Source organism: Oryx dammah, unplaced genomic scaffold, assembly GCF_014754425.2.
Source record: "Oryx dammah isolate SB20612 unplaced genomic scaffold, SCBI_Odam_1.1 HiC_scaffold_9, whole genome shotgun sequence".
NCBI lineage: Eukaryota > Metazoa > Chordata > Mammalia > Artiodactyla > Bovidae > Oryx > Oryx dammah.
Window position 1 is genome coordinate 30194613 of NW_024070193.1, and position 12741 is coordinate 30207353.

General features: G+C 40.2%; 1 protein-coding gene across 5 annotated transcripts in view; it reads right to left on the reverse strand.

The window, feature by feature from the left end:
- FOXP1 (forkhead box P1) overlaps positions 1–12741 on the reverse strand; it is a 622522-nt gene that overhangs the window by 516067 nt on the left and 93714 nt on the right. For all 5 annotated transcript variants that reach the window (XM_040247247.1, XM_040247245.1, XM_040247242.1 and 2 more), the window contains exon 3: positions 11115–11236. The gene's annotated coding sequence lies outside the window, so the exon portion shown is untranslated. The remainder of the gene's footprint in view (positions 1–11114; positions 11237–12741) is intronic.

Genomic DNA, 12741 nt, shown 5'->3' on the forward strand with positions numbered 1-12741 from the left:
GAGAGAGAGAGAGAGAGAGAGAGAGAGAGAGAGAGAGAGAGAGAGAGTGTGTGTGTGTGTGTGTGTGTCTGTGTGTGTGTCTGTGTGTGTGTGTGTGTCTGTGTGTGTCTGTGTGTGTGTGTGTGTCTGTGTGTCTGTGTGTGTGTCTGTGTGTGTGTCTGTGTGTGTGTGTGTGTGTGTGTGTGTGTGTGTGTTCTCCTTTAGATTCATTTTCATTAAAGGTTATTAGAAGATATTGAGAGAGTTCCCTATGCTAAACAGTAGGTCCTTGTTGGTCATCTATTTTCTAAATAGTACTGTTTATATCTTAATCCCAAACTCCTAATTTATCCCCCCACCTTTTCCCCTTGGTAACTATACATTTGTTTTCTGTCTGTGAGTCCACTTCTGTCTCATTTTTTATCATTCTGATCCTCCAGACATTTCTTTGGAGAAAATCAAATGACACACATTATAAGCCTTCTGATCTCTCTTCCGCCTTTGATAAAGTAGGGATATTTAGGGAAAAAAACTTCTGCTTTAATCACTCAGAGTGTTGGTGTGCCCAAGAACCACTTTTAAGTTAATTCTTATATTTTTCCTTAAAGCTCTCAATTTTATTAAATGCTGCATTTTAGCAACAGTGAAAACCAAATGATGGGCTAATAGTATTTTGCTACCTATTTCATATTATATATGGATTCCCTGGTGGCTCAGATGGTAAAGAGTCTGCCTGCAATGTGGGAGACCAGAGTTCCATCCCTGGGTTGAGAAGATCCCCTGGAGAAGGAAATGGCAACCCACTCCAGTATTCTTACCTGGAAAATCCTATGTATGGAGGAGCCTGGCGGGCTACAGTCCATAGGGTTGCAAAGAGTTGGATACGACTGAGCGACTTCACTTTCATATTATATATATGTGTGTGTGTGTATAAATATAAATATATATATATAATACCTAACTCAAGTTTTAAAAAATGTCCATTTGTAACTGTAAAATATTTCATCTTAATTCCACTGGTGAGATACACAACACATTTCAGAAAACACTGTATTGAAGAAGAGAATATAGATCTTACATACCAGTTTAAGAATCCATTTATTTTCTGTGACTTGTTTTCCCTTTCACTTCATCTTTTACCCTCCGCCTCATTTTTACTTCAGGCTCACCTTTCTCTTGTTTTAAATAAAGGAAAAGGAGGAGGAACCCTCACTAAATTTCACTCTAAATCAATAAATAATCCAGTCACACAGAACAAGCCTATCTCAAGATGAGATGTGAAGAAAACATGATGATATTATTATTTCATCAGAAATTTTAGAGCAAATGATCAGGCCCAAGCATGGTGACAGAGCTACAGCAAAGCCTGCATCCTGAATGTCGCTTCAGGCTGCAAGAAGGTGCAGAAAACCACAGGCCCCAGGGCCAAATGGAGCCCTACACTCATGAACTAAGAACAGTTTTTACGTTCTTAAAGGGCTGGGAAAAAATTAAACTACTGCTACTGTTTAGCGATCTGTGGAAATTATAAGAAATTCAAAGGACTGTAAATAAATTTTATTGGAAACACAGCCATGACCATTCACATATGAATCACGTTTCAGTTCAGTCTCTCTCAGTCACGTCCAACTCCTTGCAACCCCACGGACTGCAGCACACCAGGCTTCCCTGTCCATCACCAACTCCCTGAGCTTGCTCAAACTCATGTCCATGGAGTCAGTGATGCCATCCGACCATCTCATCCTCTTTTGTCCCCTTCTCCTCCTGCCCTCAATCTTTCCCAGCATCAGGGTCTTTTCCAGTGAGTCAGCTCTTCAAATCAGGTGGCCAAAGTACTGGAGTTTCAGCTTCAGCATCAGTTCTTCCATTGAATATTCATGGTTGATTTCCTTTAGGATCGACTTGGTTTGATCTCTTTGCAGTCCAAGGGACTCTCAAGAGTCTTCTCCAATACCACAATTCAAAAGCATCAATTCTTTGGCACTCAGCTTTCTTTATGGTCCATCTCTCACATCTGTAAATGACCACTGGAAAAACCATAGCCTTGACTAGACAGACCTTTGTTGTCTAGTCACCTGTGGCTGCTTGCTTACAACACAGCAAGCAGTTACAAGAGACCAGGTAGCCTGCAAAGCCCAAAATATTTTCTCTCTGGATCAGAAAGTTTGTTGATCCCTGTTATCAACAGAGAAGTTAGATGACTCTTTTACCAGCACACACATACAGAAGCATATTTTTTTTAATTATAAAACTTTTCCAAAAACACATTAGAAGAAAGAGCAAAAGGAATCTGCATGTACTCAGCACCAAAATCAGATAAAAAAGCTCTTCCTTTTTACCACGAAGCACTGCCTGGAAGCACAGATATCAATCGGCACCTGCGGGCCTCATGCTCGCCCACCCTGAGTTTCAGCTCCTCTAAGCCCTCCTTCAATTCTGATGACTATTAACCATCATAAGAGAAAACTATCCTGATATCTTTTTAAAGCACCAACATTACTAACAATTAAAAAGCTGCCACCACACATGCACAATAACTTTCTTGTATTTTAATATGCATATCCATAGTCTGATTATAACAGCCTGGAGAGATTGACAGGAAATGACTGAGTGTAATGGCTCCAGAGGAGACACTACATTGATCAGTAAATAATACACGTTTTTTGAAACTGTCTAACTGCATATTTACACTTGTCAACTCTTATACACTTTGATGACAGAATTCTTTTTCAGATACCTACATAAAAAACTCGTAACACTGATTTTTAAAGTGTTTTCAATAATTACCCTAAAAAACGCTTCTAGGATATATAAGGTTTAAATTATATCCACCAAAGAATGCCCCCTGGAGTATTAATTGCTGCATCCTTAACACTCCCAGTTATGTCGGGGTATTTGTAAATGTCTCAAAAAGGTTAAAATACAGTTTCAGGGAACGCATACCTAGTGCTTCCTAGGTGCCAAGTATAGTACTAAGGACTTTGCACAGAAAACAAGGCAGATGCTAACACTGTCCACATTTTGCAGAGGAGGAAGCTCAAGCTTGGAGAGCAGCCTTGGCGTGGCCAAGGTAACCCTCTCAGTGAAGCCTGGGGCTAGGACCTGAGTTTATCTATGCTAATTCAGAGACCAACCTCTAGTCCTATACCTGGGTATGGGTCTGGAAATCTGTGTTTAACACAATTCAGGTAGCCCCTGAATCACATGCTGAAGAACAGGCTCCAAGGACTTGGAAGTAGAAGAGAAGAAGGTCCAGTGGGCCCCGGGTGCAGCCCCCTCTGTACCTTTTCAAACACTGCCCACTGAAGGGCTAGAGAGAAGCTCTGTAACTCGTGTATCATAGCCCCTGGCATGTCACGTACGCTCAGCTATGACAGCTACTCAACCACTGTCACTTCTTAGAGGTTAGTCAGGGAATGCTTGTATGTCAGGTAAAGTTATTTTATCTGTATTGTCCAGAAAATTACTTCAACTCTTGGCTGATTAGGTTAGTATTTCCTTGCCCTAAGACTCCATATCAATTCAATTATACCAGCGGCTGAAGGCTGCCCAAGGTGGTACGGAGGACAGAGGAGTAGAAACCTGCTTCTACGCGGTGACTGGTTTACCAACACCAGGCTAGATAATAAGCCAGATTAGCCCCTCCTCCCAACACACACACCTTGTTTCATCATAAAGTGGTAGGATATACAAAGAAGTCGAGAAAACTGTACCATGAGCTCCCATATACCCATCACCCAGATTCCAGAAGATCAAGATTCTGCTGCATTTTTTCTTTTCTGAAAATGTGTAAAGGAAATGGCAAAATAACATCGCATTTCACCCTTACACAGTCCAATATACCACACTAAAACATGGAAAGAAAAACCCTCTTAATAACAACTGGATGCTCATGTTGTAAGAAAAACTCCAGACAGCATACCCGAAAGTAGCCTCCCGGCCCTCCAGCCTGCACCTCCAGCCTGGATGGGCAGAAGTCCCCACTGCTCAAACACGGGGATCTAAATGCACGTGACAAAGTGGCAGGCCTGAGCCTGCCACTGCCTGGCTCTGGCCCTGGACACAGAAGCCCAGTAACCCAGGTTTTCCCTTTCTTCACATGTTCCTGGAGCAGCGGGCCTGCTGGCCCTATGTCTGTTCATGTTGTATCAAAGGAGAAAACTCATCTGCTTGGATGTTAGGGATTCCATGAGCCACCATCACCTGGAGCATCTTTAATTTACAGGAGGACCTGAAAGAAGCATGCAACACTAAGCCCACCTACATGTATCTGGGGGATTTTAGATTTAGAGGAAAAGGCCAGTAAGTAAGGAATGTTTTTGAAAAAAAAAAAAAAAAATTGGAAGAAGTTATTCCCTTTTTTATCCCTGTCCTATAAAAATCCTGTGTGTAGATTAAGCTACATGAGTTGGATTTAAATGAGTTGGATTCCACTTCTTCCTAAAGACAACTAGAAGCTATGAAATCTTCCCTGCCTAAATCAAATAAAAGGCCCTTAGAGAACCATGGAATCAAAGGTAAGGATGTCACATGCCTTCCTGGTTAAGACACAGGCTTTGAAAGTGGCCCACCTTCAGGGAAACCCCACTTGTAAAACCTGCTCTGTGATCTTGAATAGTCACTTAGAGCCTGAGCTTCTGTCTTTTCAACAATAAAACCAGAATAATAATATCAAGTATACAGAGACACTGTTAGGTTGATATGAGATATTTTGTGTGATATCCAAACCACTACAGGCAAAATAAATGCTCAATGACTGGCTGCTATAATTATTTGGTACAAACAATTATTGGTACAATTATTACCAAAACCTCACAGAATATGAGGAGGGATGAAAGAGATTTTATCTCATGAGCCTCTTCCAATCAATTGGTTGGTGCTATACAGAACAAACAATGTGTAACAGAATCCAAGAGCCACCACCAGGTCAGACCATAACGGGGGTCACAGATTTTGGCATCCTTGACAAAAGCCAAGCATGTTATCCTACAAATGTGGCTCAACAGGTTACCAATCCACATGTTAACTCTCAGCCATTTTCCAGAACTCCAGTTACCATGACTAAACAATCAAATAATACGTTGAACCAAAACTGAAATGTAAGTTAACTAAATGGTACATAGATATGCTAACTGCTCATTTTTAAGGAGGAGTTAAAAGGATGTCAGTTCTCCACAGGGTAGGGCAGCAGCTTGAACATAAGCTGAATGGAAATTTCCTTCTCTTAACCTCTGTGGGTTAACCTGAACCAGGTGAAGAGAAAACCTACTATTTTCAAAAACAATATGCCATGTAGTTGAAGTTCCTAGAATTTTACATCACAGAAGATATCATTTGAAATATAATAGCTGAATGCCTTCCTCGCTGGTACAGCTGGCTTCAGCGTATCGATAAAAACCAAGGTTAATATGCAAAAGGAAATTGCAAGATACTTGCTCGGCCCTGGTCAGCACCTGCTACGTGTACATGCCCCTCCCTTTAAGAAAGAAACTGCACTTGAAGAGGGAACGTCTGGGTTTAGTTTTCACTCCACCACTTCCATGCTGTGTCTGAGCCTGAGTTAATGCCCAGGTAACAAGAGGGCATCTTTTCCAAAGTTATAGAAATTGAAAAAAAAAAAAAAAAACTACAAAACTATAATGCTTCAGACACATAACACCAAAACCAGTTAAAAGGTACAAAATAAACTGCCTACCAAACCATATACATATGGTGCACACATATCAAAATTCAGTTGTCACACAACTAGGTAATTGCCAGGATTGTGTAAAATTTTCTCAAAATTGCCTTGTGTGACAGATATTGGTGTAAATATACTATCTATATTCAAAGACAGATCACTTGCCTGACACGATTGTGAGCATATTCATGCAAATGCTGAATTTGTAAGGTTAGCTCCAAGAATTTAAATGGAGTAATTTCTCAGGCCACATCCACACAGAGCAGAGAAGAGAATGTGATCAATTAGTGATGTCTGCGAGGAGCACAGGAACCAGCAGAGGTGAAGGAATTATAAAATCAAAAGTTTGTCCAAAATGTTTGTCACTTTTGATTTAGGCAAAGGAGTCAATGCTTTGTGCAGATGTCAGAAGAACAAAAGCCTGCCCACTACATTAAAAGTTTACAGTGAATTTGTATGTCCAGAGAAATGTGTGTATAATCCCACGAGGGGCTTAGAGAAAAAATGGAAAATTTCTGCAATATAAATGCAGATTACCTTTATTACAAAATTGGATCATATTCTCATTCCTAGACTAATTTCCTATATCATAAAACCTATATTCAATTTTATAAATAGCATACACCAAGACTCATAAATTCAGTTAATGCAGAAATCTAACAGTTTTTTTTTTTTAATAAAAGTGAGAAAAAAGGCTGTTTTAGAGCAAGTATCTGAAAGGACAGAAAGGGTTCTTTCTTTGAAGATATGTTTTTCCCTCTGACTCTACCTCCTTGGGGACATAACTAGAGAAGAAATAAATTTCACAGCTAATATATATGAAGTAACATGTTTAACATTATCCAATGAATTTATACCTACCTACACCATATAAATTTATCTCACACAAACTGTCACCTCAGAGAGAATTCATTAAAACAATGTTATAGCTTCTGAATTAAATGCAACCTTCTAATTGGAATTTAATCTTACAATAGTAGTTGGTGGATTTTCTTTTTTAATTGACAAATGGAATAATTCATTAGTTTGTCTTACAGTTCTGTCTTAAGAATTTCAAAGTAAAAGCGACCCAAGGACTGCCTGGCCATGCTGTGAGCTCCTGGGGGGCTTGGGGTGGCGGGTACACGGGCTTCTTTCACCATCATCAGAACTCCTCCCGCTGCTTATGGGCAGGAAAGGATGGACACCCTTCCTCTCACCATCCTACATTACCGCGGTTACTAATATATTCCATTACCTCCACGTAAATGTCATGTTAATTTCTGATCTTCATCAAGTCAGACAATGGTTTCCCCCCTGGCCCCTAGCCAATTAGCTATGTGGAAAATATTCAGCCAATTACATTACTTGCATTAGGTTAGAGATTGGAGAGAAAGGCAAAATAAACGCTTCAAAAAAAACTTCCGAGATAAAATTTAAGTTGACACGGTCTTCACATTGCTGGAGTCCAAGTTATACAGTTTGATAGGCAGCTGCCAGCACTCATAACTGCTTATTAAATCTAGGCTCTCTTTATGGCATGAGTGAAGATCTGTATTTTTACCAATATTAGGTTCACTGTGTTATGAAAGAGACCAAAATACTTAAGATCATTCGCCCCAGCTTATAAAACATATTACGTAGTTCATTCAATTGTTAAAATTACTTTTCAAAGTCAAAATTTCAGGGACTGGAAGTTTCAGCAGAGCCAGTAGCTTGGCCCACTGACCAGCTTCCTGCACAAGGCAGCTCAGAGGGGGAGCCCACTGACCAGCTTTCCTGGCCCCAGATGCCTATCTGTCCTTACCTCTTCCTAGAAGCTGCACCACCACCACACCCCACCTCAGAACCAATGACAAAAATCCACAGGCTTGAGTTTTAAAAAACTCCAGAAACGTCCAGCCACAAAGTAGTCCACCATCAAGCCTTAAACTACATCAATTATTTTCCCTCTTTCTAGTAGGTCAAAAGCTACAAATTTGATAAGAGAGATCCAAAGAGAAACTATGGACAAGTAAGCAAAAGTAACTGGTGACAAAATAACGCTGCATGGTATTTATGCCCTTATCTCAGATCCACCAGCGAGGGACAGTTTATTGGTAGGGAGAGTACAATGCTAGGAGACAGACAGCCAGCCAGCATATTTGCCATCTACCGTCAACTCTTCTCAGGAAAACTCTATGAAAATCCAGACTGTTATTATCACATTTATTAATAACACTGTGGCTAACTGCCTATTAAATATGCAGCAGACTTACCTGCTCTTCACTCTTGGAGTCTCGTGATGTGCACCAGATAGGTACCAATAACAACTAAAGCTTCACACCAGGGAAGCAGGAGTCAACTCTGATCCCCTGCTGACAAGGGATGGCATTAAAGAATCACATCACCAAGAGACCTCTCAAGTGCTCAGCCTTTCTCTCTCTGGATCCTGACCCTAAGCTGATTTTATTACACAAGCATGGTTATCAGCAATACAAATTGAGTACATTACCCAACTACCTGTTTTCTGAACGAAAAATTCTGCCATAATCATCTGGTTGTCCAAACCTTTTCTCATGTGGTGACCCTTCCATGCCCTGGAGTAAGGAATCTGTTGTTCCAGCTTCCTGTTCCTGTGACTGGGACCTTGTTCTATCATGAGGTCACTTATCACAAAACACTTCACTCAGAACTGGAGGTGATTTCGTGCCTAAAGACTCCAAATTATCAGCTGTAACAATTAACTGGTGCTTCTTTTGGCTACTCAATTGTTCTAAAAGTTCTAAAAGCCATAAGAATGAATACATTTTTGAATGTATGACTACGAATACATTTTTGACAACAGAAGGATTAACTAGCTGCCAGATGTGCAGTGCATCACAGGCCAGATTACTGCATCATGGAGGAAGAAAATTAGTCCTTTAAACGAATCTCGAAGGTGCGCTTTGACGCTAAAAAAGGATAGAGAATCACAAAACATACCCCAGCTCATCACATTTCAGGGATCTTCATTTCCTACTAAAAATATAGTGAAGGCAAATTGATCACAATCTGATAAATATGAAGCAAATTCCTTCTTCAGAAAAAAACTGCTATGTGTCTGGGCCTAATATCAATACAAGAGATATCATTTTCATTATAGTTCTTTAAACTAGTTTTTCAAATAGAAGGCCTTACCCAAATGAAATTAATGAACAAAATGAGCCTAGGCTTCAATAAATCCATTCATTTAGTTTTGTTCAATTTCATACATTAGTTTATGATAGTGAGATTGAGTTGGACCCTCTCAATACTGAAGACGGAGATGACAGGTAACCTCAAACCTGAGTTTATTGCTAACTCAATACCTTCAGAAGTGCAACCACTTCTATGAATTCTCATGTTTACATAAGACCGACCCAGGCTCTGTTCTCAACTCTACCTGAATCCCCAAAGATATAATTTTTTATAATGCCTGCTAGTTGCTCACTGGTCTACGGACCACTGATAAAAGTCTATCACAGCTGCTTAGCAATGGAAAACCTCAGAAGGGCTTCATAGGAGAAGGAACCATAGGACTTGCCCAGGACCATCCCACAAGATCATCAAAGTACCCTAACAGATCTAAAATTCCATGACTCCATTAACCATTTCTTTTCATGGTGCACATCCTTGCCTTATGTGTTATTGATTTCTACTTGCTTTATTACTTGCCAGTGAAAGAATACTATAATAGGAAGAGACATGACTCTGTTTTTCCTCTATCTCCAGCTCCAGCAGAATGAAATGTGATAAGTAATCAGATACCAAAGGAGCCTAAGTGAAGTGAGTTTTAAAGCCCTCAGGCTCTTTGAGGATCACCTGGTCTCTGACACTTGGGCGGACTGCTTCACCACAGCTTTTTTAATCTACGAAACAGGAAGGATTTGCCAAAATGACCTCCAACTGTAAAATCTTTGAAAAGTGAAAGTGAAGTCGCTCAGTCACGTCCGACTCTGCGACCCCATGGACTGTAGCCCACCAGGCTCCTCCCTCCATGGGATCCTCCAGGCAAGAGTACTGGAGTGGGTTGCCATTTCCTTCTCCAGGGTATGTTCCCGACCCAGGGATCAAACCCAGGTCTCCCTCATTCCAGGCAGACGCTTTAACCTCTGAGCCACCAGGGAAGCCAAGTATGGCCCAAAGCAGCTGAATGCAAAACAAAAGCTTAAAGAGACACGTATCAGCAAAGAAGGTTTACAAAACTGCAGAGCTTCGATGTCACACTCGATAATTGAGATAAGCTAGAGAGAATCACTGATGATTAAAAAAAAACCCAAAAAACCTGGCTCTGACTAAGCCCAGGGACATAGGCAACTCAATTAGACTTTCTGGGCTGCAGACGCTCCACCTGTAAAATAAGAGGACTTAAACAGACATCTTCCAGGGCCTCATTAGCAATGACAAATACGACATTTCAACCAACCCGCTTTATTTTAAATACAGTAAATTAAAACAGAGACTAACTTTCCCATGTCAGCTAGCTATTAGGTCTCCCAATTTTTAATACAGTACTCTTTCTACTTCACTGTACTTACCTCCATTAAATAGAATCTGTTTCAAATATAGCTCCACTAAGACAAACAAAGTGAATTTATACCAATGGTTCTTATTATTAAATGCCACTGGCTACAAAACTGAAACCAAAAGATTTCCCATAAAGTTGACCCCATTTTATGACAAAGCTACCATTGAATGATGTCAGAGGTTTTACCCAGAACAACTAGCCTCAACCAATTCTTGTCTCTGATAAAGGCAAGTCACTACTGTTCCTTCATCACTACAGGGTAGCCAGCAAGTTCTGAGGAACGTGGCAGATGTCATCAAATATGGAAAACACATGTAACAGAAAAAGGTCATCAAACCTCTCCTAATACCCTCCCCTAAAAACTACAGTGAGTAATCTGATGAAGAGAACTATGATAGGAAAAAGTGCTCATAAGTCTATCTGCAAATCTGTTAACAGTCCACAATTCCCAACCCTTTCACTTTCTCAAGAATCCCAATCATGTGGAAGTCTTGGGATGGGACCTTCTCAATGAACAAATCAGACTTAAATCCCCCTCCCACCACTCAAAATGAGGTCATTATGGTCTTATTTCATGGTAGTTCATTTTATCATCGAACTGTAACGAGACAAAAGAAATGCAATTACTCTTTCAACTGTGCATGTAGCTCATAATTTAGGTAGGCCGTCCTTCAGATTATGCTTAAAAGAATCACATAAACAAAAGAAGTTCTCCTGTGTCCTATTATACCTTTTATAAATTCTCAGATCAGTGTACAAGTTATCCCAAAAGGTTCTACCAGAAAGCAATGATAGTGTCTGTTCTTTCTCAATGACAGTCTCTCATCTTCAGTGTAGCTGTTCCGATGAACTTGGGATTTTTTTCAGTTTCCTGCATTGGGCAGGACCCCTTCAGGCCACATTTGGCCTTGTGAATTTTCAGACGAATAATCTTAAATGTTCACTCACCCTTTCGACCAGCAGGCATCACATCCGTCCATTCATTGTTGACAGCAAATGTGAGAAGGTATTCACCATTGCCCAAATGTTTCGTTTGGAAACTGGAATTGTCAGCAAAAGCTCCTGGGACACTGCAATACAAAAATATTTTTTTACACATAACTAAGATGTAACTTCTAAAACCACCACTTCCTTAAACTTGAAAACAGCGCTGTAGACATAGAACCTAGAGGTAGGGGAAAACACCTTTCAAATGAGGTATGTCGATATATCAAATGTGATGCTGTAAAATATAAACCGGAAATAATGTTTTGAAAGATACAGATACCAATTACTTCAACACATACACTGAGAGGTTGTTGTTTATTGCAGACTTTGTGCCAAATATTTTACATATGTTGGCATAACAAAAATAGCATTTTTGTCCAATTATAAAGTGCTCAGTAACAATAAGCTGTTTTAACTCAAATCTGACATGGATAAACATTGATTCATATTAAGTAACTCTCTTTACTAGAAGATAAAAACATGTAAAAATAAAAATTGCTGCAAAAATAATAATAAACATCAAAACTAGGAAGAGAAGTAACTATAATCATTTTCCTCCAAAATAATTCTACAAACATTTATGAATTACATACAAGGAGCAAGAGATGTTTCTTGGAGATAGTTCCATCAAGAAAAAACACATCATGTAATGTGGAGATGACCAAGTGGAGAAGCCTGAATTCTGGACCCAGCATTGTCATCAATCATGTGGCTCCAGGAAAGTCATTTAATACCTCAGGATTCCAGTCCTTTCATCTGCAAGGTCAGGTCACTAATTGATGCTTTTCGTGTCCCTTCTACCTCATAGCATCTTAGTGTTTTTGGATAAAGCCTATTATGTCAAATAACCTAAACTATTAGCTTCTCCTCCAAGCTTCCAGATTAAAAAAGAAGGTTTTTACCATGAATCTTCCATCAACACCAAAACTGAGCAGTGGGCAGAGGATTTTGCACATGTACAGAGGAGTTCTCACCTCGGCACTAGTGCCACACTTTGGTACACCTGCAGCCTTGGCAGCTGACAACACCCACTGGGTGACCGTGGAAGGCATCCATTCCTCTCCCCAAAACCACAGCTCCAACTCCTACGGAAATGTGCCCACATGTGTTACAGATGAGTGTTTCTCAAACTTCAGTATACATAAGAATAACTTGAAGACCTTTCTAAATACAGATTCCTGGGCCATTCCCAGAGACTGGTTCAATGTCTCTGGAATTGGGCCTGAGATTCTGTATTTCTACCAAACTACCAGATAACTGGATAGGGCCAATTACAGACCACAGTTTGTCTCAAAATGATAAAGCCCCTGTGTCCAAACTCCAAGGAGCCTTGAGATACAAGAAGCATTTTCAAGACTCAGGGAAGCTCTGCAAACCTACTAAGTCGATGTCATGTAGCAAAAAGAAAGGGGCTGAAAATGCTCACCATCTTCAGGACAAAATCTTTTTCTTTCTCTGGCCTAGAAGACCCTGCATCATCCAGGCACTTTCTACTTCTCTGACACCACCACCAGCCATCAACTCAATCCTCAGCTACAACATGGATGCAGTGGGTGGACATCCATTTCAAGAAGCCAAGGGTTTTCCT